Source organism: Barbus barbus, assembly GCF_936440315.1.
Source record: "Barbus barbus genome assembly, chromosome: 22".
Lineage (NCBI taxonomy): Eukaryota > Metazoa > Chordata > Actinopteri > Cypriniformes > Cyprinidae > Barbus > Barbus barbus.
Window position 1 is genome coordinate 11,462,902 of NC_136750.1, and position 27,412 is coordinate 11,490,313.

The 27,412-nt window shown below is 45.7% G+C and overlaps 1 long non-coding RNA gene across 1 annotated transcript; it reads right to left on the bottom strand.

Moving 5' to 3' along the window:
* Positions 1–8,013: 8,013 nt before the first annotated feature.
* LOC306888746 lies at positions 8,014–18,081 on the bottom strand. Its single transcript, XR_013785766.1, has 5 exons — positions 17,886–18,081; positions 8,736–8,777; positions 8,542–8,611; positions 8,388–8,442; positions 8,014–8,254 (listed from the first exon to the last, which is right to left on the bottom strand). It is a non-coding gene; the product is annotated as an uncharacterized lncRNA (long non-coding RNA).
* Between the last annotated feature and the right edge of the window lie 9,331 nt (positions 18,082–27,412).

Genomic DNA, 27,412 nt, shown 5'->3' on the forward strand with positions numbered 1-27,412 from the left:
CTCCTTCTACGCAGCCATGATGTTGTAATTGATGCAGTATGTGGTCTGGCATTGTCATGTTGGAAAATGCAAGGTCTTCCCTGAAAGAGACAACGTCTGGATGGGAGCATATGTTGTTCTAGAACTTGGATATACCTTTCAGCATTGATGGTGCCTTTTCAGATGTATAAGCTGCCCATGCCACACACACTCATGCAACCCCATACCATCAGAGATGCAGGCTTCTGAACTGAGCGCTGATAACAACTTGGGTTGTCCTTGTCCTCTTTAGTCTGGATGACATGGCGTCCCAATTTTCCAAAAAGAATTTCAAATTTTGATTCGTCTGACCACAGAACAGTTTTCCACTTTGCCACAGTCCATTTTAAATAAGCCTTGGCCCAGAGATAATGCCTGCGCTTCTGGATCATGTTTAGATATGGCTTCATTTTTGACCTATAGACGGTTTTGACGGCAACAACATAAACAAACGTTACTGCGCATGCGCGCTTTTGTGGCCCAAACTTAACTTCCGGTAAACTTCCGCAAACAATCAATAACAACAGCGTCAGTCCCTTTAGAGTATATTATTTATAATAATAAGCAGTATACATAACAAGTAAATCATAGATTAATGAGAGAGAGAGAGAGCGATAAGTAAATTAGCTAAAAAGTTAAAACTATGTCTAGCCAATATGTTTTTGAGTTGCCATTAGAAGAAAAAAACCGCTACTTTGCCAAACTTAAATGCGACAAGGTTAACGTTACTCTACCAGACCCGTTCAACAAAATGTTGAGACAAGAATTTTTTTCTACAGACCTGTCTAATTTACCGGAGGTCAGTCAGGTACACATCTTTGAATACCTAGTCGAGAAGGAATGCGTATATACAAGGGAGGCGTTCAAGGCATATCGGAGCTTGGATGCTTATAACTATTTTCATTCCGGAAAAGTTCAAAACATTCTAACTTACACGAATGGAAGTACCTGTGTTGTTTACGGGGAAATCGAGGCTGGTCAGACACTTTCAAAGAGCTACTCCGCCTGGATAGTTGCAAAGAAGTCCGGCGAAGTCCAGAGTGGGCATTGCACCTGTATGGCAGGGTAAGCATGGCTGGCTAGCTAAACAATACAGCACTGTTACATTTTACAGTAGCATTTAGATAAGCTTTTTCAATACTGCCATTTATCCCGCTGATAAAATGTCTGTTTGGATCTATGCAGCAATGGAGAGGTGTGTAGTCATGTGGGTACGATTTTGGTTACCGTGGAGCAGTGTGTCCAGGATGGACTCCAGAGTGGCCCATCTATCACTTCAAAACCAAGTGTTTGTTCACGGGTAACTAAGAAGGTGAATAGTTTAGCAATTATTATATTGATTAATAATAATAATTGTTATCATTATATACTGTTTTTTTAATGGGGGTCATACAACATTACATATATCATGTGTATTTTCCTTAATTGTTGTTACTATAATGTGTATTAGTGTATAATGTATATTTCAAATATCCTTTTAGGCTGACCCACAACCAGTAGCTCAGTGCAATTTCTTGAAACCTGGCAAGAAGATCAAGCTACAAGCTCCCCTCTGCCTTCCCACTGTAAATCCAGATGGCTCACCAAAAAAGCTTTTTAAAGCCCTGAAAGTAAGTTTAGTAGGGGAGCCAAAGTCTCAAAAATGGGTTGAACCTGACATGGTCTGTCATACTTTTTATTTGTGTTTTTTCTGTTAATTTTGACCCTATGAACCAATAATTGGAGGGTCTGCTCTGCCGGAAATATTGCGAAAAAAAATTGTGGCCATTTTAGTGTATGCACCCTTTATTTTTTATTAGAAAAATGTGAAAAAATATTTTTTTCCTCAAATCCTCAGTGGGTTTGGTAGGCTGTCAATAAATGCATTCCAGGTACACCGAACACATGTTCTGACAACATCCACTGAAAAAATAACTCTTAAAACACATTTCTACATGATTTTGCATTAATTTAATGCCAAAAAATTAGGTGTTTTCTCACTTTTTTCCAATATTTTCATCTGTACTTCACTGGCAATCAACTATTCCCCCAAGTTATGACATCAGTCAATATGTCATTCTTTTCACCAAACAGTATACTCATTCCACAGAAAAAATCATAAAAATCCAACCAAAATCAATGGATCTGTGATGATTTCACTAATAGTTGATCAGCAGGCTCAGAACCTCAATAGAATTTTAGGCTGCTCTCAAAATTCTGTAAAACATGCTGGATATTTAACATCATGGCACACTTACGCACACACACATGATCTTAGTAATTTGAATGAGTTTGTCTGGAACAACTAACCAACGGTAACCAATGGTTACCAACGGACTTCGAAGCTGCTCATCATTGTCTGTGGTAAGTGACAGTGACTTCAGTGAATACCGGTAGGTCTGCCCCAGCGTTTTGGGAAAAGAATGGCAATATGGATATTGTAATAGTAATTAACTGAAAGGACCACGCCAGTTTTCAAACAAGTATGTTTCTGATGATTCCTCATCCCAAATGTATCCCTGTAGTAGCAGCATTCATTCTCTACTTAGCTAGCTTTAGCCGTTTTTGCTCATTTCTGTGGTTCCTTTAAACGACCATAACTCCTCACAGGAATGGGGTAGAGAATTACTTATTTTTTTTTATGCTCAGAACAGTGTTAATTTCATTGACACTGTAATTTTCGTCATTATTTTCATCAACGACATTTTTTTGTCATTGACGAAACTGTCACTAAATTGTCCTCATAGTTGTCGTCATTTAAAGCTGTTTTTTTATCTAGTTATCGTCTCGTTTTCGTCTGTGAAAACTTTTTATCTCACTGCAGTTAAATCTGTATCTGTATTGCATGTTCAAGCTTTAAAAGTGATTCATAATAACAGGTTAATTAAGAAATGTTTTCTCTGGGAGTATATAATGGGTTTGGAAATTTTTGAGAAATTCTAAATTAATGCATTACAATTTATCCAAACCCATTCAATTTTACATTTAGTCGACTAAAATCTTATTGTATTTCGTTGACTAAAACTAGACTAAAACTAAAACAATTCAGATGACTAAAATATAACTAAAACTAAAATGGCATTTTAGTCAAAAGACTATGACTAAAACTAAATAAAAATTTGTTTTGTCAAAATTAACACTGGATCAGAATTGTATGCTTTACGAGGGGTATGTGTCCTATATGTCCATTTTGCTTCGACCGGAAGTTGAGAAATTGCGAAAATTTCAAATGGACTTGCTAGGTAAAGAAATAGATATGAGAATAAATGCTGCTTCAGGGATACGTTTGGAGTGAGGAATCATTAGAAATACACTTATATGAAGGCTGGTGTTGTCCTTGAAGTGTTTTTCATGTCAGACAGATAGTAAGCCACTAAGGATAACTAAAGGCTGCACTAAACGTTAATACTGAACAATACAAATGTTCTGTAAGATGTAAACACACTATATATTATGCATCCTTTTTTTGTATATAGTACTGTACAGTATATCGAGTGAGTGATTTGTCAAAAGCTAGTTAGCTAGTAGTGTCAAACATCTAGATTTCTTTCACCTGAATGCACAATATTTCCCATTTGCAGATTTTGTTCTGATCTTATTGGGTTTGCTGTGGAGGAAAAGTTAGCGAGAAGAGAAGGCAGCAGAGGATTGGAAAGGACAGTAAAGCCGGGCTCACACTGTGCGATTTTTAATAGTCTTTTGCGATTGTTGCTTGTCACACTGTACGAACATGATCCCCATGTCAGACTGTAGGATCTCAGTTGTCTTAATGTCAGACTGTACGTCAGTCAAGACACGATAAAAACGGACGTAGGCTACTCAAGAAGACTTGTCCGGAGTTTTACGTCATCAATACGTGACCCGCGTTCTCTCGCTATAATGGTATCTAGCAAACAACAGCAACGTGTAGCTTAGTTTTATTAATTACATGCCTTGATGTTAAAAAAAAAAAAAAAACGAAAAAGACTACGTGTGTGGAGCAAGTCATGGCTGGGCAAAAGAGGACTTTATGGACTTCCAGTTCTACAGAGCGAACTTGAGGTAATTTTGTTATTCCAGTTTAAACATCCTGCCCCTTAATAAATAAACTTTAAGTAAACTTTACTTTGTACATACATTGTTTTTACAAATAACGAAGTTTAAGTTTGAAGTTGTCGTGCTAAATGCGTCATCAAGTTCAGTGCTCCTATTGGTTCTTGGTTTGACGGTCGTCGTAGGAGATGTCACACTGCAGGAAAGTGTCTGAAATCTTCTGACACTGCCAGAATTTAATCGGAGGAAAAAATTGATCGCAACGGCCATTAATCGGCTGTCGGTGAACATGTCAAACCAGCGATCTAGACAACCGATTTTAGCCTAGGATTATAGGAATCTTTTAGGATTTTAGGATTTTAAAAATTTGTCTCAGACGACCAAATCGTGGCCAAAATCGCACAGTGTGAGCCGGGCTTAAAGAGGAGTGGAGTGGAGAGGAGAGTGGAAGATTGAACAGAAGAGAAGAGAGGAATGAGTAGAAAAGAGTGAAGAGGACAGTGGTGGACTGAACAAGAGAGAAGAATAGTGAAGGAAAAAAGAGGAGTGAATTGACCAGGAAAGAAGAGTGGACTGGAGTGGAGTGGAGAGGTATGGAGAGGAGTTGATTGAATCGGAGAGAAGAAGAGGGAAGAGGAGAATAGTGGAGAGGAGTAGAAGAGGAGAAGAGTGGAGAGGAGAGGAGAGGAGAGGAGAGGAGAGGAGAGGAGAGGAGAGGAGAGGAGAGGAGAGGAGAGGAGAGGAGAGAATAGTGGAGAGAAGCGGAGAGGATTGGAGAGGAGAATAGAGAGTGAAGAGTACAGGAGTGGATTGAACAAGAGAGAAGAGTGGAGAGGAGTGGATGGAATAGGAGAGAATAGGAGCTTAACACGCTCAAAACTGTGGAGATGATTGTGGACTTCAGGAGAACCCCCCCTGCTCTCCCCCCACTCACCATCATGAACAGCACTGTGACTGCAGTGGAGTCATTCAGATTCCTGGGCACCATCATCTCTCAGGACCTGAAGTGGGACAATCACATTGACTCCATTGTCAGGAAGGCCCAGCAGAGGTTGTACTTTCTACGCCAGCTGAGGAAGTTCAACCTGCCACAGGACTTACTGAAACAGTTCTACTCCGCCATCATCGAATCCATCCTCTGCACCTCAATAACTGTCTGGTTCAGCTCAGCTACCAAATCTGACCTCAGAAGACTACAGAGGGTAGTTCGGACTGCTGAGTGAATCATTGGTACAACCCTCCCCACTCTCCAAGAACTGTACTCATCCAGAGTGAGCAAAACGGCTGGCAAAATCACTCTGGACCCCTCACATCTAGCACACAACCTCTTTGAACTGTTACCGTCTGGTCGACGCTACAGAGCTCTGAGCACCAGAACGACCAGACACAGGAACAGTTTCTTCCCTCAGTCAATACATCTCATGAACACTCAATAAATAAACGTGGAACACACAACTAATTCATTATCCATTCACCACACTCACTTATTTTATTTTTATTTTTCTCATTTCTAATTTGCACATACTTGACCTGTACATACATAGTTGCCTATTTTATATATTGTGTTTTTTTGGGGTATTTTTGGCTGCTTTTACATTGGTTATTGGCTATTTCTTGTTATTTTGTTTTTATTACCTGTGTCCTGTCCTGTTACTGTCTTTCTGTTGCACCGTGGAGCTTCTGTCACTACAACAAATTCCTTGTATGTGTAAACATACTTGGCCAATAAAGCTCATTCTGATTCTGATTCTCATATCTTTCTACCTGTTCATGCCATCACAGAAGTTCTGGCGGGGAAGTATGATGTTGCAGCTTCAGATCTTACATCCCTTCTCCTCAGCACCTACATACTTACCGGATGTGACACAGTGAGCTATCTGTACAGAAGAGGAAAAAGGCGGGCCTACACAACTGCTATTAAACACCTGACAGACCTTCTGCTGCTGTGCAGGTACGGTGACCCTGAGGAAAGCCTGGATGTTCAGGAAGAGGTTATAACAGCAGCACGGCAATACATGGTGTCACTCTATGACAGGAGTGACTTTGGTGGTACTCTAGATGCACTGCGAGCCCATCTCTTTGTGAGCATCAAAGGAGACATGTGTTGCCTTCCACCAACTGAAGATGCCTTCCAATTACACCTTCGCCGAGCCCTGCATCAGTTGGCTGTGTGTAAGCGGGCACACATGGTTCAGCCAACCTACCCAGCTGCCACTGATTTTGGGAGACAACTTGCCAATGGCAAATTGGTGGCAACCATGATGCTGAAAGAGGCAAAACCTTCTGAACTCAAACACAGCCAATACTGCCGCTGCAAGAAAAGCATGTGTGCCTGAGGATGCTCCTGTGCAAGAGCCAATGTGAAGTGTGGCATTGCATGTCTCTGCACTGGGGACCCCAACAGATGTTCAAGGATTGAACTTGCGCTTGAAGACAGGGACACGTAAGCAGGCCGCGCGTGTGTGTGTATGCATCTCCTCAGGTGGTGAGGGTGAAGGTCTGTCCCCAGAGCAGTATCTGCAGTGTACCACCTTCCTGATTATCCCACCTCACAGGGACCTGCACCTAGTTAATTAAGTTATGTTAAATTATTTTGTTCCGTTGAAGTTGTAATAGTTGTCATCTGAGTCAATAAAATAATGAAAGTCATTTTGCTGTATTAGATTTCTTGTGTGACACATTTCCATTGGGAGAACAGGGTTATGTTGAAATTAAAAAAATGCCTAGGCCATGATGCTTAATAATGTAGACATTAAAAACCATGTTAAATATCCAGCATGTCTTTCGGAATTTTGAGAGTAGCCTAAAATTCTATTGAGGTTCTGAGCCTGCTGATCAACTATTAGTGAAATCATCACAGATCCATTGATTTTGGTTGGATTTTTATGATTTTTTCTGTGGAATGAGTATACTGTTTGGTGAAAAGAATGACATATTGACTGATGTCATAACTTGGGGGAATAGTTGATTGCCAGTGAAGTAAAGATGAAAATATTGGAAAAAAAGTGAGAAAACGCCTAATTGTTTGGCATTAAATTAATGCAAAATCATGTAGAAATGTGTTTTAAGAGTTATTTTTTCAGTGGATGTTGTCAGAACATGTGTTCGGTGTACCTGGAATGCATTTATTGACAGCCTACCAAACCCACTCAGGATTTGAGGAAAAAAAATAATTTTTCACATTTTTCTAATAAAAAATAAAGGGTGCATACACTAAAATGGCCACAATTTTTTTTTCGCAATATTTCCGGCAGAGCAGACCCTCCAATTATTGGTTCATAGGGTCAAAATTAACAGAAAAAACACAAATAAAAAGTATGGCAGACCATGTCAGGTTCAACCCATTTTATTGAGCTTTTGAGACTTTGGCTCCCCGACTATTATATCTTTACCAAATCAACCAGTTGGTCTATTGTAAAAGACTCAGTACTATATACTGTATGGCAGAGTAGGTAAGGTATTTTCACCATTTCTTTTAGGAAGTTGTGCCAGACTGCGCTCTCTTTTCTGTCATGTGTGACAGCAGTGAGACAGACACAGCCTCTGAGTCAGGTAGTCAGGATTTCCCCAGCAGTCAGGGAGAGCAGGATGCTCAGGGAGAGGATTTCAATGTGTTCAGCAGCTTAGCTCAGCCCAGGGCTGGACTGGGACAAAAAATCGGCCCGGGCATTTTGACTAGAGACCGGCCCACTAGGTATTATTGGCAAAGCCATAAAGCCTTTGAATGAAAACAAACGCTGTTCTGACAGCGATGTACACTGTCCTGTTGGTATATATGTATCAATCTAATAAACTTAAACCTACACCATCCTCCCTATTCTGGTATTCTAAACAGTACTTAGCGGAAAACAAAAGACTGCTTGGTCGAGTTAACCTCCTGAACTATCTACAACACATGGTGGAAACCTGAAATTAAGACAGAGAAGACTAGAGGTGAGACATGATCATTAATGAGTATTAAAATTAATAAATTACAGATTTAGTGATATTTTCATAAACTATTTATTTACCACATCAACAAACAGCATGGCAGCACAAAATATTTTTTTAAACATGGCAACCTTTAAAAAGTGAAAGGAGACAGAGAAAGAAAGTTGAGAAAGAATAACACTTAATTGAATTTTTGATGCCATTTTACACACAGTACTGGTACAGTATCTAGAAAATGTTGGAAAATACTGACATCATATACAGTACTTACTTCTTAAGAAATTATGATGGGACCCTGAAAAACAGGACACAAGTGAAAGGACAGAGAAGGGTGAGAAAGAATGGCATTTGTTGGACTTGCTCATATGATCACAGTACTTGTATCTTTATTCCACAAAAATAGCTGAATTATATACAGTAGTACTTACGTAGGAACTTAAACAGTTGCATGGTCTAGAGAACCCCTTAAAGGATGATTAGACCCTGAAAAACAGGACAGAAAGGAACAACGATTAGATAAATAATACAATCTATTAAGGATAGATTGTGATTGAATTGTATCACCAAAGACTATTTACTCACTGCATCAATAAAAAGTCACCCACAACACTTCCACAGCAGCAACACTGAACATATCTTAACATATGGTAACCTTTAAGTAGTGAAAGGACAGACAGCGAAGGGTGAGAAAGACTTGCACTTAATGGATTTTTTCAGACGATGACAGTATGTTTACTCTAGAGAAATGGTTGAATCATATTCTACATAGTACTTACTTAAAATGAACCCACTTCAGGCTTCCAAAATTGACTGACAGTCTGAAATGAAACAAAGACAGATTAAGGCTGTAAGAAAACATGTTTATAAATGCCTAATATTTCCTAAATTGCCTAATCTCATATTTATTCTATCTACTGTCTTATGCATTAAAACCTATTAAGATGGACACATTCTAAGCATTTTCTGAGCATGTGACATGTTTGAAGTGAAGATAGATACTAAACCTATTCATTTACTTTTAGGCAATAACAATAAAGTTGAATTTAATCTTAACTGATACATAATTAGGAATGTTTTGATAATTTTATTTCACCTAACCAGGTTACAAAAGCAGCTTTCTCAGCAGGTCACTCTTCTCAGCTACCCTGTCAATGACCATGTCGGAGTCCAATGACATGAGAATGTCCTTTTCAGTGGCCATCAGCATAAGCATCTCCAGCCTGTTTCCAGACAGGCTGCTTCGGAGTCTGCTTTTAATGAACTTGAGTGTAGAGAATGTTCTCTCACAGGCAACCTGAGTGAGAGAGAGGGTCAGCAGGTACTTGTATGCCAGCCCAAGGAGATGGTAGGCATCAGACAGCATGTTGAACCGCCTGAGAATTTGATAGCAGCACAGTGGGCAATTTTTGCAAGAATCACAGATTTTGGTCACAATTTCACTTCCTTCGTCCCATTCTTCAGATCTGTCCTCTGCTGTTCTGGTCCTGTAGTCATCTACATGTGATGTCTTAAGCCTTTCCCACTGTCCAGCAAAACTTTTCAGTTCTGACTGAAGGTTATTTACTGTAGCCATGCTGTCAAATTTGAGGAGACATGTGCTGAGGTTTTGAAGTGCATTACTAGGAAGAGAAACTGTTCTGACCTGGCTAAACTTCCTGGGGTCCAACCATGCCAAATCTGCAACAAGAGGGCCATTTGTGACAAATCGTCTGTGGATTGCTTCAATAACTGTGTCCAGGATGGTGTTGTGCACTTTCACCTCATATGTTTTCTCAGCATTGATTTGCAACTCATCTTCAGTCATCTCTCCGGCCATGCGTTTTCTCTTCTTGGCTCTCTTTTCAGGAAGTGCAGCCTCCACTTCCATGTCTGTGTTGTCCTCCCTCTCCTCGAGTTTCTGATTTGTCTGTTTCACAAATTGAGCGTCAGCGTCAGTTCTGGCAGGCCAGGTAGTCAAGACGCTGCTAATGCTATTGCTTCAACACTGTCCCGCCAGCTGATCTGCTTCAGCTGAGCTGCATTAGCTGGGTAACTCCCCTCGCTGCTCAATGGCCAAGCTCAAACAAGGCGCCCTATTTAAAGTGTTATACATGCTTGCTCATACATGCTTGCTGCTCGCTACTGCTGCCCGCCACCTCCCCAGCTCCTCCTCATGCATAACGTGGCATTTTGCTTTGTCATGTTGCCTGCTCTGTTCACAGGGGGGATATTTTAGCTCTCACAGTCCTAAACTGTGTGAAGGTTCCCTAATGCTGCTGCTGTCCTCTGACTCTCTGCTATTTCATGGTGCTCATGAAAGGTCAGAGGACTCCCTGAACAGAGCCATACCGCCAAATTTCAATTCAGGAACATCAACCTGTTTGCAATCTATTCAATAAAAATTCTTAAATTATTTTTATTGTCTGTGTGTTCTTGACTTAATGGACCTGACAGAACTGTGTCTGCAGCTGCCTTCACAGTTGGGAAGTCCCTGGCGATACTTTTGAGGCTATCTTGTGTGGCAGTCACCATATGATGGGCAGAGAGAATGTCCATCCCCTTTGACTGGAGGTACTTCGACAGAGGAGTTGTTTGCTCAAACACTCAAACACAAATATCTGTGCTGTTAAGACAGTTTTATGCTTCAAGAGACACTCTTTAAAGCCTTGTGCTTTGGCACGAACAGCTGGCTTTTCTTTTTCCCTCTTTTCAATGGCTTCCAGCGTGAGCACTACATCAATGAAGAGGCCATCATCTGGTTTTCCAAAATGTCCAAAGATTTTTTGGAGGACATCATGCTTGGCCCACCACCGTGTCTCACCTATTGGACTGAGGCGTCTGTGTCTTGTCTCTTCTTGGGTTTGTTTCTCCCACAGATTAACCCTGTGATAGGACTCCTTGATGAACACAGCTATGTCATTAAGTAAATTAAAGAGTGATCCACTTTCAATGACACTTTGTGTTGTGTCAGCAAGCACAAGATTAAGTATGTGTGCATAGCACCACACATGCACATGAGTTGGAGACTGGGCAGTCATAAGTGCTGAAAAGCCTTTGTACTGGCCCTGCATATTTGAAGCACCATCTGTTGCATTCCCAATGCACATGGCCTTGTCCAGATTCAGATGCTCTAAAACTCCAGAAAGCAAGTTTACAAAGTACTGCCCCGTGGATGCTTCACACCTCACTATGGAGACAAGCCTCTCCTGCACAGCCTCAGTAACATACCTGATAATTACTGAACACTGATCATAACCTGTGATGTCTTGGGTTGTGTCCAGCTGAACAGAGAACATCCCAGCTCTCTGGACATCACTGGTGATGCTCTCTTGAATGAGATGGCCAACTGCATCAATCACTGAGTTGACAGTTGTTTTGGAGAGTAGGGTGATGAGAGACCCTCTACCTCTTGATCCACTGGACTGATGCAACTTCTTGCTTTTCTCAATGCAGTCATTCAAATGTTCTCTAAGGCACAGATCATACTTGCCTAATAACACAATCAGTTCCAGAAAGTTACCATGATCGATAGTGTTATCACCCAAAGTGTATGCAGCCTCATTCTCCACATGCCTATAGCTGAGTCCCCTCTTCCCTAGTACTTTGACCACGTCCACTATACGCTCCAAAACTTGCCGTCTCTTTTTCACTTCTGCTCTGTGAGCTGACAACTGACTGCCAGCAAACAAGCTGTTGATGTTGCCTTTTGAGCACCTTAAGAAAAAAGCTTCAGCACAGGTCTGATGTGTAGTGCTCTTTTCATGCTCCTCTGTGCGCATATGTACATGTCGCCAGTCACTCATGCCTGTTATAAATGCGCTGGTGTAAGTCCGCCTTGTAAATGCCAGACACACAAAGCAGAACAATAAATAGCGTTCTTTGCAATAAGTAAGCCACTTCCTGCTGGTGCCATCTTTACGGCTGAACACCCTCATCACAACTGCATTACTGGTGTTCTGCTGTGGGTGGTAATCTAAGAATGCCTGTAATATGGCGGGTTCAGGGCGAGCAAAGTAATCTATACCCTGGCTCTCTCTCTCCTGCTCTTCCAACTCTCTTTCTTGTTCAATCTCTTTCTCTTGCTCCATTTCTCTCTCCTGCTCTTTTATTTCTCTCTCCTGCTCTTGCATCTCTCTCTTCTGCTCTTGCATTTCTCTCTCTTCTTGCTCCATCTCTCTCTCCTGCTCTTCCAACTCTCTCTCTTGCTCAATCTCTTTCTCTTGCTCCATTTCTCTCTCCTGCTCTTGCATTTCTCTCTCTTGCTCTTCTGTCTCCTCTGTCACAGACTTCTCCACTTGTGATGATGGATCAACCTGGTGTAACATAAGGATTGGCACAATTTGTTGAGATTTTGAGGAGTTCCTCAATAACAAGGTGACCAAAGACTGCATTACAATAATCAGTGATAAAATTGCCTAATTACTGTTTAATAATATCAAACATAAATAAAATATAATTAATATTATCAATATAACTGTTACGAATCCTGGCCATGCACTTCAGTTTACTCACCACCAGAGGTCACCCGCTCACCACATGGACTTTTACACTACACAGCACACTGGACTCAATTTCCCACAATCCATTGCACTGACGACTTGCACAGCTGTTCACTATTTCGCCCACACCTGATCACCATTTCACAATCACCATCACACTATTTAAGTCTGGGACTTGCTATTGCTCACTGCCGAGTATTGTTAGCCTGTCTACTCTACGAAGCGTTTTCTGGTCATAGTGTTCCTGTTTGTTTTCCTGGTTCTGATTCCTGCCTGGTTTCCTGGTTTATTCTCTCTGCCTTGCCCCCTGGATATTGTACGCCGATTGTCGACCCTCGCTTGTTCCAGGCAGGATTGTTGTTGTCGGATTGCTCTGTATTGCCTCTGCCATACCTGTCTGCTGTTATTTGACCCTGCCTGTCTTGACCACGTTTTACAATAAAGCTTTGCAAATGGATCCGTACGTCTCACGTCTCGTCAGCCCTGTAACAGAATACTCGGCCACAAGAGGATCCAGCAGCTTTTTCGAGGATCAGGAGGATGGTATGGACATAGCATTTATTTTGTTGCGGTTCAAGCAGGGTACCCGATCGCTGGAGGAGTGCATCGAGGAATTCCTGAGATTAGCTAATGACTCTGATTTGCCGGACTGTTTTCTGATAGATTTGTTTGGTGATGGTCTTAACCAACCACTCCGATCTAAGCTCTTTCGAGAGGGCCCGCGTTCGTCACTCGCTGAATTCATGGACTATGCTTTGATGTGTGTGGGCTCTTCTTTTACTGTGGGTGTCGCGGAGGAACGAGACACCGCACCCAATTGTGTGTTCACAGCCACGCTAGAGCACGCTCACAACATAGCGGCAACGACAACATCACAGAACCTCAATGTTGCTGGTAAAGAGCCTAGTCGAGTCCCAGCCTCCGTCAAAGAGCCTAGTCGAGTCCCAGCCTCCGTCAAAGAGCCTAGTCGAGTCCCAGCCTCCGTCAAAGAGCCTAGTCGAGTCCCAGCCTCCGTCAAAGAGCCTAGTCGAGTCCCAGCCTCCGTCAAAGAGCCTAGTCGAGTCCCAGCCTCCGTCAAAGAGCCTAGTCGAGTCCCAGCCTCCGTCAAAGAGCCAAGTCGAGTCCCAGCCTCCGTCAAAGAGCCAAGTCGAGTCCCAGCCTCCGTCATGCCTGCCAAGCCAGAGCCTGCTCGCGTCATGCCTGCCAAGCCAGAGCCTGCTCGCGTCATGCCTGCCAAGCCAGAGTCTGCTCGCGTCATGCCTGCCAAGCCAGAGTCTGCTCGCGTCATGCCTGCCAAGCCAGAGTCTGCTCGCATCATGCCTGCCAAGCCAGAGTCTGCTCGCGTCATGCCTGCCAAGCCAGAGTCTGCTCGCGTCATGCCTGCCAAGCCAGAGTCTGCTCGCGTCATGCCTGCCAAGCCAGAGTCTGCTCGCGTCATGCCTGCCAAGCCAGAGTCTGCTCGCGTCACCGCTGTCAAGCCAGAGTCTGCTCGCGTCACCGCTGTCAAGCCAGAGTCTGCTCGCGTCACCGCTGTCAAGCCAGGGTCTGCTCGCGTCACCGCTGTCAAGCCAGGGTCTGCTCGCGTCACCGCTGTCAAGCCAGGGTCTGCTCGCGTCACCGCTGTCAAGCCAGAGTCACAGCACGTCTCAGTGCCCCAGCCAGAGTCACAGCACGTCTCAGTGCCCCAGCCAGAGTCACAGCACGTCTCAGTGCCCCAGCCAGAGTCACAGCACGTCTCAGTGCCCCAGCCAGAGTCACAGCACGTCTCAGTGCCCCAGCCAGAGTCACAGCACGTCTCAGTGCCCCAGCCAGAGTCACAGCACGTCTCAGTGCCCCAGCCAGAGTCACAGCACGTCTCAGTGCTCCAGCCAGAGTCTCTTCACGCCTCCACCGAACTGCCAGAGGCTGTTACCACAGAATCAAGGTCAGTCCTTCGAGTTCTGATATCCAGTGTGATGGACCCACCACTGACGTCGGTGCGAGTAGCTGGCATTCCCAGGGCCTCAACCCTGGCTGTTACAGAGACTGTTCCCCTGACCTCAGTGCTTCCCGTTATGGCGGTCGCCATTTTGAGTGTGTGGGCTGCACACTGTGCTCCTGAGGCCTCTCCTGTCCACGAGTCTGTTCCTGAGGTCTCTCCTGTTCACGAGTCTGCTCCAGTGCCTCCAGAGGTGGCGGCTTCCGCTGCAGAACCTCCCGAAGTGGTGGCACCTACTCCCGAATCCCGAGAATCCAGTTCTCATGTCACGGTCACGGAGGCCGTTCCTGACCTCATGGTCTGCCCTGTCACGGCCATGGAGGCCGTTCCGGACCTCATGGTCTGCCCTGTCACGGCCATGGAGGCCGTTCCTGAACTCACGGTCTGCCCTGTCACGGCCACGGAGGCTGTTCCTGAACTCACTGTCTGCCCCGTCACGGCCACGGAGACCGTTCCTGAACTCACTGTCTGCCCCGTCACGGCCACGGAGACCGTTCCTGAACTCACTGTCTGCCCTGTCACGGTCATGGAGGCCATTCCTGAACTCACTGTCTGCCCTGTCACGGTCATGGAGACCGTTCCTGAACTCACTGTCTGCCCTGTCACGGTCATGGAGGCCATTCCCGAACTCACTGTCTGCCCTGTCACGGCCATGGAGACCGTTCCTGAACTCTCGCCCTGTCCTGTCACGGCTAAAGAGGCCGTCTGTGAGCTCACACCCTGTCCTGTCACGGCTAAAGAGGCCGTCTGTGAGCTCTCGCCCTGTCCTGTCACGGCTAAAGAGGCCGTCTGTGAGCTCACGCCTGTCCTGTCACGGCTAAAGAGGCCGTCTGTGAACCCTCGCCCTGTCCTGTCACGGCTAAAGAGGCCGTCTGTGAACTCACACCCTGTCCTGTCACGGCCAAGGAGGTCTACTCCACACTGGTGGGCTCTGGCTCTGTCTGCTCCGCGGTGGTGGTCAGCTGTCTGGCTCTGGGGGTCTCCTGCTCCACCCAGGTGCGCTCTGGTCCCGTCCTGCCCTGCCACGGCTCCCGAGACCATGAAGGCTCTCTCTGTGTTGTCTGTCTCTGCTCTCTCTGTGTTTTCTGTACTTGTTCTCCCCAGATCCCAGTCTCTGTCATGGGTTCCTGCCCTGTCTGCCTCCCTGTGGTGGTCCTCTGCTCGGGTCTGGTGGTCATCTGCTCCGCCATGGTGGTCCACTGCTCCGCCCTGGTGGGCTCCTGTTCCGTCTGCTCCGCCCTGGTGGGCTCCTGTTCCGCCTGCTCTGCCCTGGTGGGCTCCCGTGCCATCTGGCTCTGCCTCGATCCCCGGCCTCTGCACTTCCGCAGGGATCTGGCCCTCCATCCCTCCCCCTGTTCCGCCTCCGCTCCACCGCCCTCCTCGATTGTATCGGAGCGTCTAGAAGCCGCTCCTTGGGGGGGGGCTATGTTACGAATCCTGGCCATGCACTTCAGTTTACTCACCACCAGAGGTCACCCGCTCACCACATGGACTTTTACACTACACAGCACACTGGACTCAATTTCCCACAATCCATTGCACTGACGACTTGCACAGCTGTTCACTATTTCGCCCACACCTGATCACCATTTCACAATCACCATCACACTATTTAAGTCTGGGACTTGCTATTGCTCACTGCCGAGTATTGTTAGCCTGTCTACTCTACGAAGCGTTTTCTGGTCATAGTGTTCCTGTTTGTTTTCCTGGTTCTGATTCCTGCCTGGTTTCCTGGTTTATTTAACCTTTAACTATTAAAGGTTACAAGTAGGGTGGCCCCATACCATACCATAGTTATAACTTATAACATCAAGGTCCAAAAATATTTAAAATTGTTTGGAAACACGCAGACACTAAATAATAACATGGCGGTGCACAACAGTGCAGCGGCTTCTCAAGCTCCCGGTATCAAGCCAAGCCTTATTATCATTATTATTATTATTATTATAACGGGACCTGAGTCTTAATTTCATACCAAGAACATGCAAAGGTTCTTTGTATCCTTGTAAAATTACAGGCAATTATCATTCACAAGATTTTGCTGATACATTTTAGCATTAAAAAGAATAAAATAAAAACACAACTTATCAATAAAAAAATATATTTATGTATAAAAGACAAAAACATTAAAGTAGTTAGGCTACTTAAAAATCCAAGCAACTTTTATGTTAATGTGCAGCATCGCATCTGGTGAATCCTAATTTGAATCTATCTAAATTATATCTACAAGTGTAGAGGGTTTATGATGAATTCTAGCCAAATCATTTGGTTTCTCAGTTGGTTTCTGCGTAGTGCACTATATCAATAATGAACACTCACATATTAAACAACCTATTCAATAATTACATATACCTAACTAATAGGGTTGCCAACTCCCAGGAAAAAATAAATAAATAATAGGGAACCACCCTCCACCTCATGATGCTTAATCGACGTAATCGACTTTAATTTAATGCACGTGTAAAACAAATGCACAGAAATCAATTATTTTTCTACAATAATTAAATAGATTCAACATCTTTCTTCGACATAATTTCAGACTGCACAGATGGTACCTTCCCAAAGGAAAAAGTACTATAGCTTACTGGGCTTACAGAGACTTAATATTTTTAGACTTAATATTTACTATAAACGATAATGGATTTCTATACATTTAACATCAAATGACCACTTTGGTTGTAAGATTCAGATAATTATTTAAAAGCTAGACATTTAAAATGAGAATAAGAAAGAAAAGTATTTCTTTGTGCCCTCCTTTCCTTGTTAATGCCCTACCTGGCCCCCTGGCAAAACTTTGCTAGACCCGCCCCTGCACAGTTACCAGCTGTCAGCTATGTAGAAAAGGATCCTGGTGTTATTTGTCTCTCAGAAACAGTTCATAACTTCCCTTCAACTCATTTATGTCACCTAAAAGATAAACCTGTTTCTCCATCACCTGTTCAACTCTGATGATTCAATAAGGACATCTCCTGGTTTCACCTTTATGTTTCTCTCTCACATATCCAAACCGATCATGACTAGCAGCTTTTATGGCTGTGGCTCCAGCAAACAGCTGATAAACCGATCAGCTGATCAACAGGAGAAGGAGGGGGAGAGAATCAGAGAAGCCGAGGCAGCTGCGCAGCGTAAAGACACAGGATAACTCCAGCTTTGTGTTTTTTTTTTTTTTTCATTCTAGCTGAAATACAGGACAAATCGCGTTCCTTTTCACCTCAATACGTAACGCGTAATATTTTCTCTGAATACGGGACGATTACGTTTTTTACGTTTGGCAACCCATACTAACTAACCTTATCAATAATTCACTCTCAGTAACATCATAGCATCAGCATAGAAACTCTGTCATCATGCTAACTAGTACACAGTAGGAGTTATTGTAACTGACTGTAAAAAGTTAGCAAGCACAACGAAAATAAGCTACACCTACTTGGTTTATAAGTTTTTTTATGGTTTTACTTGGTTTTACTTACCTCAAGTTCAGTTCTGCCACTTGGACCGGCGGCCGCCTCGGGTCTCTCCTCCTCCTGCCTCCCCTTTCCCTCTTCAACCTGCGGCTGCTGGCCTCCATCACTTGCTAATTTTACTGAAGTGGAAGCTCCACTATAGCCACCAAACAACTGTGATGTTTTAGCACATTTGGCAGCATCTGCCTGAAGGGCTAGTTTCTTTTTGGCCCTCCTGCTCCTTTGCGTTTTTTGTTCTCCATTTTTGTTCAGCAATGATATGTGATTGCTGAGCCGTTGCAAGGGGGAGGGTGCATCTGACCTCCTCGGCTGTAATTGGTCCAGCCCAGAGTCGATCATGACCAATTGGCCAATCCGCCACCTTTAATATTTTATAAGTTACAAAAACAAAAAAAAAAACATCGCCGGCCGGCCCACAAAAGACGAAAATCACCATCGGCCCACCGGGCAAATGCCCGGTATGCCCTATGACCAGTCCAGCCATGGCTCAGCCCCACGATGAACATGGTAGTGCTCTGAGCTGTCTAAAGTGCACAGCATTTTATGATGCATTCATTAAACTGAACCCAAATCAAGTGGTGGAACTAGAGAGAAACACAAGGAAACAGAGCATAGAACCACTCTGGCATGATGCACGCAAGCTGCGCATAACCGCAAGCACAGCCAGCAAGGTGCCTCAGCGTGAGGCAACTGACCCGGCTAAGTTTCTTAATGAACACCTTTACCCAAAGTTCCAGGGGAGTGTGGCCACAAGGTATGGGAAGGAAAGCGAGAGACTTGCTAAGGAGCAGATTAGAGAGAGGGGCTGCATAGTGATGGACAGAGGGCTGGTGGTGTGTGAAGGAGACCCATGGCTGGCAGCAAGCCCTGATGGTATTGATAACAAGTTGCTAGAAGTAAAATGCCCCATCACACTCAGTACTTGCACATCCCTTAATGATGCACTCACTTCCACAAACCAAGACATCAGAGTGGAGGGCGGGCAGTACAATTTGAACCCAAAAGGCCCCAGAGGTTACTACAGGCAGTTACAGTTAGGGATGCACTGTCTCGGGCTGAAAACATCCTGTCTTGTTATTTGGACCCCAGTACAGCACCTGGAGCTTGATGTGCCTTATGTCAATGGTTTTGTCACCACATATATGCAAAGGCTACGTAGCTTTTACTTTAAACACATGCTACCAAACATTGTGGATTCATTTTTTGAGGGAAGACTACAGTTGAGTGACCACTACATGAAAATGGTCTCAAAAGCAGCTCAATAGTGGTGATCTGAAATCAGTCTAACAAGAAAAAGGGTGTGTGTTTTTTTCTAAAGAAAGCATTGGTTGTTCCAGCCTTTTTGAGCTTTTTACATTAAATACATTAATACATTAAAAACAGCAGAAATCATATTTATCAATCAGTAAATCAGTTAACCAACAGTTGTTAGTGTTCTTTATTGAATATATAATTTCATTTTATAATTACAATCTATGTGAAACATTGTGATACACAAGTGCAACACTTCAAATATTACAATTTCATGTTTTTCGTTATTATAATTAATGTATTTTCATTTTAATTTATTTATTAAAAAAAGTTATCTATCAAATTAATTTGTGGTTTAGTCCTGTTTCATTTTGGTACGAGTGGTTTCCCCAGATTTGAAAGTGCTGCACAAACAATTAATATTTTATCTATTGTGAAAAGACTGTTATCATTTCTATGTTTGACCATGCTGACTGGCAGGGTGTTCCGCAGAATTCTGAATGACTTCAGTTTTCCTATGGCCCTTTCCACATGGATTCTCACTCGTGACATTTTTCTAGAGTGTGTCACCTCTAATCCTGTCAATTGTTTTCTTCCCTTTGCAGATGCTGGTATATGAAGACGGACACATTTGGTGGCAAAATATTCAGGAAAATTGAAGCCTCGATCAGCCATTACATGGTCTCCTTGTTCAAGGAGGTCAATCAACCCAGAATTTTTGGTTATAACCTTGTCACTAGCACGGCCACCCCAGACTTTTGATAAAAAATGTAATGGCTCCCGTTGGACTAATACCAACAAGGAACTTCACAGTGTTATGTGATTTGTAGTGGGAGGATGTGATTGCTCGTGTTTGCAAACTAGTCGGCCTCTCAATGAAAACTTCAGTACAGTCTATTATACATCTAACTTGTTGGAAACCTGTAGTTTTGAAGAGGGTGGGGAGATTTCTTCTGATTGCTTTTCTGGAAGGCCACCGGACAAGGCGTTGTAATTCTTTAGCCATCACATCGAGCCATTCATGAAAGATGTTTGAGACAGTTCCACAACTCACTCTGAAGCGAAAAGCTAGGTCTTGATGAGTTAAGCCTAGACGAAGCTTCATCAGGACTACAAGAAACTGCTCTGGAAGGGTAAGTATGGTTGATGATGCATTCCATATTGATGACAGGTAAGTGAGGAGGGTGAAAAACACAGAAGCAGATGGTAGGCCAGTGTAAAAATGAGTGTGCTTGTCCTCATTTAAAATAAAATCGGATAGACTGCCAAACATATGATCTTGTCGTTTTTCTTGAGACTCCAGTTTCTTCTCCAGTGAAACCATTTTTCTTTTTAACTCAATGTTTTCATTTTGTAGTTGGTCAATGTCTGCCATTGACAGATCTGTACCCACAGCAGTGCATCCTTCTTCAGAGTCAGCCCGGGTAACCTCTAAGGAAGGTGAATCCATGGGCTCAACCACAGATGATCTCCTCTGATGCCTCTGGTATCGCTCCAACTTCTGTGAACCACCAGTAGTGGTGTTTTTGTGTGCAAACACTGATGGAACATAATCAGGATGGCATGGGTCCACTGATGGTGCACCTAAAGTAAAACGAGTAACAGGAACAGTTAAGTGTTCATAGTACTGCACCTTGCTGGGCATCATACAAACGTTGCATAATCCATAACTTTTCTGGTTACATGACATTTTTTGAGTAAAAAATGCATTTCTATGATATTGTAAAAAATTAATAAAAATAAATATTAGTAACCTACTAGTACAATGAACTTAGATCAGTCAAATTTATTTTATAAATTTTATACATCCCGCCCTTTCGTTCCCGTGTCAGATTACTACGGTAATGTGCGGGAATTGGACGGGCGTGGATACAGGGCGATGCCCCGGATTGAGCAGACGCTTGCGGGCTATCTGTCTCCTTCCACGGCGTCGTCCTTGAAGGCTCCTACCCTGCCCACTAGGCCTCTGCGCACCACTAGTGGGGCAAGGGGTATGCGGCAGCAGGACAGGCTGGTGCGTGTCTGCACACGATGGCTGTGTTGCAGGCGTACCAGGCCGAACTGCTGAAGGAGTTAGACGAGTTCGGGGATATCAGAGCCGACGATATCGCAGAGCTCAGGAGAACCGCCGATTTGTCTCTCCGCGCCACCAAGGAGTCGGCCCGTGCGATCGGCCGCTCCATGGCAGCTATGGTGGCAGCGGAGAGGCATTTGTGGCTGACCCTGTCCGACATCAAGGAGAAGGACAGGGTCTGCCTCCTGGACGCCCCGCTTCAGCCTTCTGGCCTGTTCGGCAACGCTGTGAGCACCGTCGTCGACAGGTTTCAGGAGGCCCGCAGGCAAGCGGAGGCGTTTCGGCGGTTCCTTCCCCGCCGCTCTCTAACTCTGGAGGCTGCTGGGCAGGAGCAGCCTCCTCCGCATACCAGCTCCTCGCACAGGGCTGCGCAGAAAGAGAGCGTCGCCTGTCGTGCTACCCCGAGACGGAGCCGAGGGCAGCGGCGCTCCGCGCCGGGGACTTCAGAGCCTAAGACAGACCTGAGGGATGTCTTGGCGGCCAAGAGGTCCGCGGCAAGGAAGTCCTGATGGGCGAGCCCCAGGACTTCGGAGGACGACCCCTACTGGGGTGGAGCGGCTCACACCGCGGCTCACGGTGACCGTCTCCCCTCGGTGCCCTACGGGGATTTGTCTGCCAACCCTGCAGTTCCAGGGCACAGCAGGTCCCAGCGAGCGTTATTCTCAGAGACTCGCCTCAGCCGCCAGATTACGCGTCTCCTGTCGGTGCGCCGCAGCAAGACAGCGGTCTGGCCGCTTCTCTAACACCAGAGGTCGACTGATTCTGAACTCGAGAGACTGATTCCCTTAGTAGATCGTTTGGCAGCCTGGCAACGGCTGCCGAACGTGTCTCTCTGGGTCCTGCGGACGGTAGAGGCTGGCTATTCCATTCAGTTCGATGGGCCACACCACGGTTCAACGGGGTCTGTGTGACTACGGTCCGCCCCGAGCAGGCTCTGGTCCTGGAACAGGAAGTCAACACTTTGCTGAAAAAGGAAGCCATAGAGTTGGTTCCACCTCACGAAGTGTACACCGGCTTCTACAGCCGATACTTCATTGTTCCGAAGAGGGACGGAGGGCTGAGGCCCATACTGGACTTGCGTCTCTTGAACCTCTCAGTCAGATCGCTGAAGTTCAAGATGCTGACGGTCAAGCAGATTGTATATCAAATCAGGTCCGAGGACTGGTTTGTCACGATAGACCTCAAAGACGCCTATTTCCATGTGTCCATCCTTCCCTCTCACAGGAAGTTCTTGAGGTTCGCTTTCGGGGGCAAAGCGTACCAATATCGGGTTCTTCCCTTCGGCCTAGCACTCTCACCCCGCACTTTCACCAAGTGTGTAGATGCGGTCCTGGTCCCGTTGCGACTGCAAGGCATCCGCATACTAAATTATATCGACGATTGGTTGATCCTTGCTCAATCAGAGCAGTTGGCAGCTCGGCATCGAGATGCCGTTCTTGCCCACATGAAAGATTTGGGGTTAAGACTAAACGCCAAAAAGAGTGTGCTTTCTCCAGCTCAGAGAACCACTTATCTAGGCGTGGTGTGGGATTCGACCACGATGTAGGCTCGTTTGACCCCTGCTCGGATCGAGTCGATCCTCACGGCAGTCAGAAGAGTGCGAGAAGGCCAGCCATTCACTGTCAAGCAGTTTCAGAGGCTGCTTGGGCTCATGGCAGCTGCGTCCAGCGTGATTCCTTCTGGCCTGCTGTACATGAGGCCCTTACAGTGGTGGCTCAAGACCAGGGGGGTCTCCCTGAGGGGAAACTCGCTCCGCGCTGTCAAGGTGTCACGGCGCTGCATCCGTGCCTTAGACATGTGGACGAAACCCTGGTTCTTGTCCCAGGGCCCGGTGCTGGGAGCTCCTTGTCGCCGCGTCTCGCTAGCGACGGACGCTTCCCTCACCGGTTGGGGTGCGGTCATGAGTGGCCACCCTGCCCGCGGTCTGTGGAGTGGTCGCCACCTGACGTGGCATATCAACTGGCTAGAGATCCTAGCTGTGTTCCGTGCTCTCAAGCACTTCCTCCCAGACCTGAGAGATCGCCACGTGCTGGTCCGCACCGACAGCACGGCAGTGGTCTCTTACATCAACCACCAAGGAGGTCTGCGATCGCGCCCCTTGTACAAGCTGGCACACCAGATCCTTGTGTGGTCCCAGGGCAAGCTCCTATCATTGAGAGCTGTGCACATTCTTGGGTATCTCAACATCGGAGCAGACGTCCTGTCGAGACAGGGGCCGAGGCCCGGGGAATGGATGCTTCACCCCCAGGTGGTGAAGCAGATCTGGAAGGTTTTTGGCCAAGCACAGGTGGACCTCTTTGCGACTCGAGAGTCGGCGCAATGTCCCCTTTGGTTCTCTCTAGCTCCTCCAGCGCCTCTGGGACTGGATGCTATGGTACAGACCTGGCCGAGGCTTCGTCTGTACGCCTTCCCCCCGATCGCTCTGCTCCCGGGAGTTTTGGCGAGAGTGCGCCGGGACGCGGTAAGCCTACTGTTAGTAGCGCCGTTCTGGCCGGGCCGAGTATGGTTCTCGGATCTGATTTCCCTCCTCGACGGCACCCCGTGGCCGGTACCGATCAGGAGCGATCTCCTCTCACAGGCCGGGGGCACCCTTGTGCACCCTCGCCCGGAGTGCTGGAGGCTGTGGGTGTGGCCCCTGAGGGGGCACAACTCATAGCTTCCGGTCTGTCTCGAAAGGTTGTCGAGACCATCCTCCAATCCAGAGCTCCCTCTACGAGGAAACTGTACGCCTTGAAGTGGAAACTCTTCACTTCATGGTGCGGGGACCGCCAGCTCGACCCAGTCAACTGCCCGATCCGCGCAGTTCTGGAGTTCCTGCAGGCCCGCTTCTCCGCAGGGTTAACCCACTCCACTACTAAGGTCTACGTGGCAGCTATCTCGTCGTACCACGCCCTTATCGGTGGCCAGTCAGTGGGCAGACACCCCCTGGTTACACGTTTCCTCCGCGGTGCGCTGAGGCTGAGGCCGCCTGTATGACCCCGTGTCCCCGTGGGACCTGGCTGTGGTACTAGAGGCTCTGGGCAGAGCACCCTTCGAGCCTCTCAGGGAGATAACTGATAGACTCCTCACGATCAAGACCGTCTTTCTGCTGGCTATCACCTCTCTGAGGAGGGTGAGTGACCTCCAGGCCCTATCTGTGGCCCCTTCGCATATCGACTTTGCGCCCGGTTCGGCGAAAGTCTTCCTCTACCCCCGTACGGGGTACATACCGAAGGTTCTGACGGTCGTACCACAGCCGGTCGTACTCCAGGCCTTTTGTCCTCCTCCCTTCAGGGAGCCCGACCAGGAAAGGCACAACTGTGTGTGTCCAGTGCGAGCACTGGACACACACAGTTGTGCCTTTCCTGGTCGGAAACGTGTAACCAGGGGGTGTCTGCCCACTGACTGGCCACCGATAAGGGCGTGGTACGACGAGATAGCTGCCACGTACGAGACCTCTGACCTTCCCCCGCCGTTGGGAGTCAGAGCACACTCGACCCGAGGTGTGGCGGCCTCCAAGGCCTTCTGGGCAGGTGTCTCCATGCAAGACATCTGCAACGCTGCTGGGTGGTCCACGCCCCTGACATTCGCCAGGTTTTACAACCTCGACATCAGAGCCACTCCAGGCTCCTCCGTCCTTTCAGCCTGACACCAGGCAGGGACTTGTCAGTCTGGCGGCGTTGGTATTGCGTTCCCATAGCATCTTCGGACGTAGCTCGAAGTTCCTGGAAGGGAACGTACCAGGTTACGTATGTAACCCAGGTTCCCTGAAGGGAACGAGAGCTACGTCCCGAGCCACACTTCCGGCATCCCTGCCAGCGCTTGCTTCATGACTTGAAGCTGATGCCGGCTCCGCCGCACGTGCTTATATACTTCCTGGTCGTGACGTCACCCCGCCCGTGACGCCTCGCCCATCCATTAGACTGTTGTATAAAATATTCAGAGCGCCGGTTACGCTGATGGCGTTCCCATAGCGTCTTCGGACGTAGCTTTCGTTCCCTTCAGGGAACCTGGGTTACATACGTAACCTGGTACGTTTCTTCATATTGCGTTAGTATCTCATAACAGCAAATCAGTAAAAGAATCAAAATTGCACTAGGAAAGATCGCCATGATTAGCCTGTTTTTGCACTTCCTGTTTTCCCTGCTTGAGAATTTCCATCCAATGAATGGATGACCTTGGCACACGTGTGGTTTTGTTTACAATTTCTGGTTCACTTGCAAAAAGGGCAGTGTGAAAGCGAACCGCACCAAACAACAACAACAAAAAAACATTCTATTTGGTCCAGACCAAAGCAAGGGAACTATCGGACTTTCCTGGTGTGAATACACCCTATGTTTCTCGTTGGCGCGCAGTGTTGGAACTAGGGATGGGTATCGTTAAGGTTTTAACGGTATTACTACTCTTATCGATACTGCTTATTGATCCGGTACTTTAACGGTATTCTTATCGGTACTTTTTGTTTTACTTTGTTTCTTTGTTCATATTCTTACAGTATCTTATCTTATGTATATAAAACACTAAACATGCCTGCACTTCATCAATTTGTAAATGCACCAGTGTGCAGGTATTTTTAGTGTTTTATATACATAAGATAAGATACAGTAACAACATGAACAAAGAAACAAAGTAAAACAAACTGACAAATACAATAAAACAAACACACAAACGAAATGAAATAAACAGTGCTTTCATTTTTCCATGAAGGTCTACTAATATTAATGTTCAGGTAAGTAATAGTTACAAAAGTAATCAAATGTAAATGAGCACTGCATAGTTTTCACTGTATGTACTGATAGATTTATGTTTATTAAAGCTATAACGTTGTTCAGATTAAGAGCTGTGGGTGATTTTCTCTTTGCATTTTGTTCTTTGATTAACATTGATGGCTCAAGCTCCAGTCTGACACTTTAAGACAATATACTGACACGCATCGGATTTTCTCCCAACTGTTCTCGTCCACTTAAAACATAAAAGTGAAGACTCTCATAACCGGCCATTTTGACACATTGTGTGTGTATTTTTTGGCATATTTGTGTGTGTTATTTCGACGCGCCCGAAGCTCAAAGTGTACTTTGCTTGTTCGTTTTGGAGCACGCCGCCGCGCAGGCACACGCGCGCACACACATTTCAGCCTGGGGAACAGCAGATTGTACTTTCAACGTTTTACTATCAAATATGTCCTGCAATGTAGCAACAGTAAAGACGGCATTTTATAACAATCACTGACTGAGCTGATTCAGATGTTAAGTTTTGGTTCGGAGGAACGAATCCGCGCCGCTATGAAGGGAAGGGAGTTGTGCTAGAAGAAATGCGGCTATAATCCTTGGAAGCCAAAATCGAAAAAAAAAAAATACTTAGCTTAATATAACAGCCATAGGAAAGTGTGAGCAGATGTTTGAATAGTTGGTTCTCTCTTCTATCATAATTAAACAGGACTTTCATGTTGCGTGTGTGTGAATTGCGCATAGCAAAAATGCATCATAGACAAATGTTTGAATATTATTGCACATAAAAACAGCTGGCGACATTATATATATATATATAGAGAGAGAGAGAGAGAGAGAGAGGGAGAGAGAGAGAGAGAGCAACAATAAATGTATGTGTGTTTTCTTAACTTCTCCAATACCGACAGAAGTACCGATAACGTCAGAGCTTATCGATACTCCGGTCTTTCATAATTTAGCCCCGAGACCGATTTAATACCGAGTTTCGGTACCCATCCCTAGTTGGAACTCATGTGAATGTGCAACAATTATGAGTAATCACGAAATCCAGGGAAATAGAGAAGTTCAAACACAGTACCAGTTCAGGAAACATAATCAAATGATTAGCAAATCCGATTGTCTCTGACATCCTCTCGCGAATGAGCATTCACGAATGGCCTTGCGAATCCTCCGTCTGTGATGCAAACAGGCCCAATCCGCAGCCGCGGAACAGCCTTGGTCTTTCCCATACCGCCGTTCCACCAGCAGGAACCAGGTGCTAGTTCAGAGCCAGTGCTATTGCCTGTTCTTAGTTGGTTCAACTGGTTCAACTGGCGAGCAATTTAAGAACCGATTGCTTTTCCACAGGCTAAAGAGCCAATAGAGCCAGGTCTTACAGACCGATCGATCGATTGCCACACAACACACTAAAGCGCAGCGAGAGCGATCCCCGATGCCTTGCACCGATCCATCCCGAACAAGCCTAAACAAACTATCAACAATGGCGGACGTTGCGTTGCTAT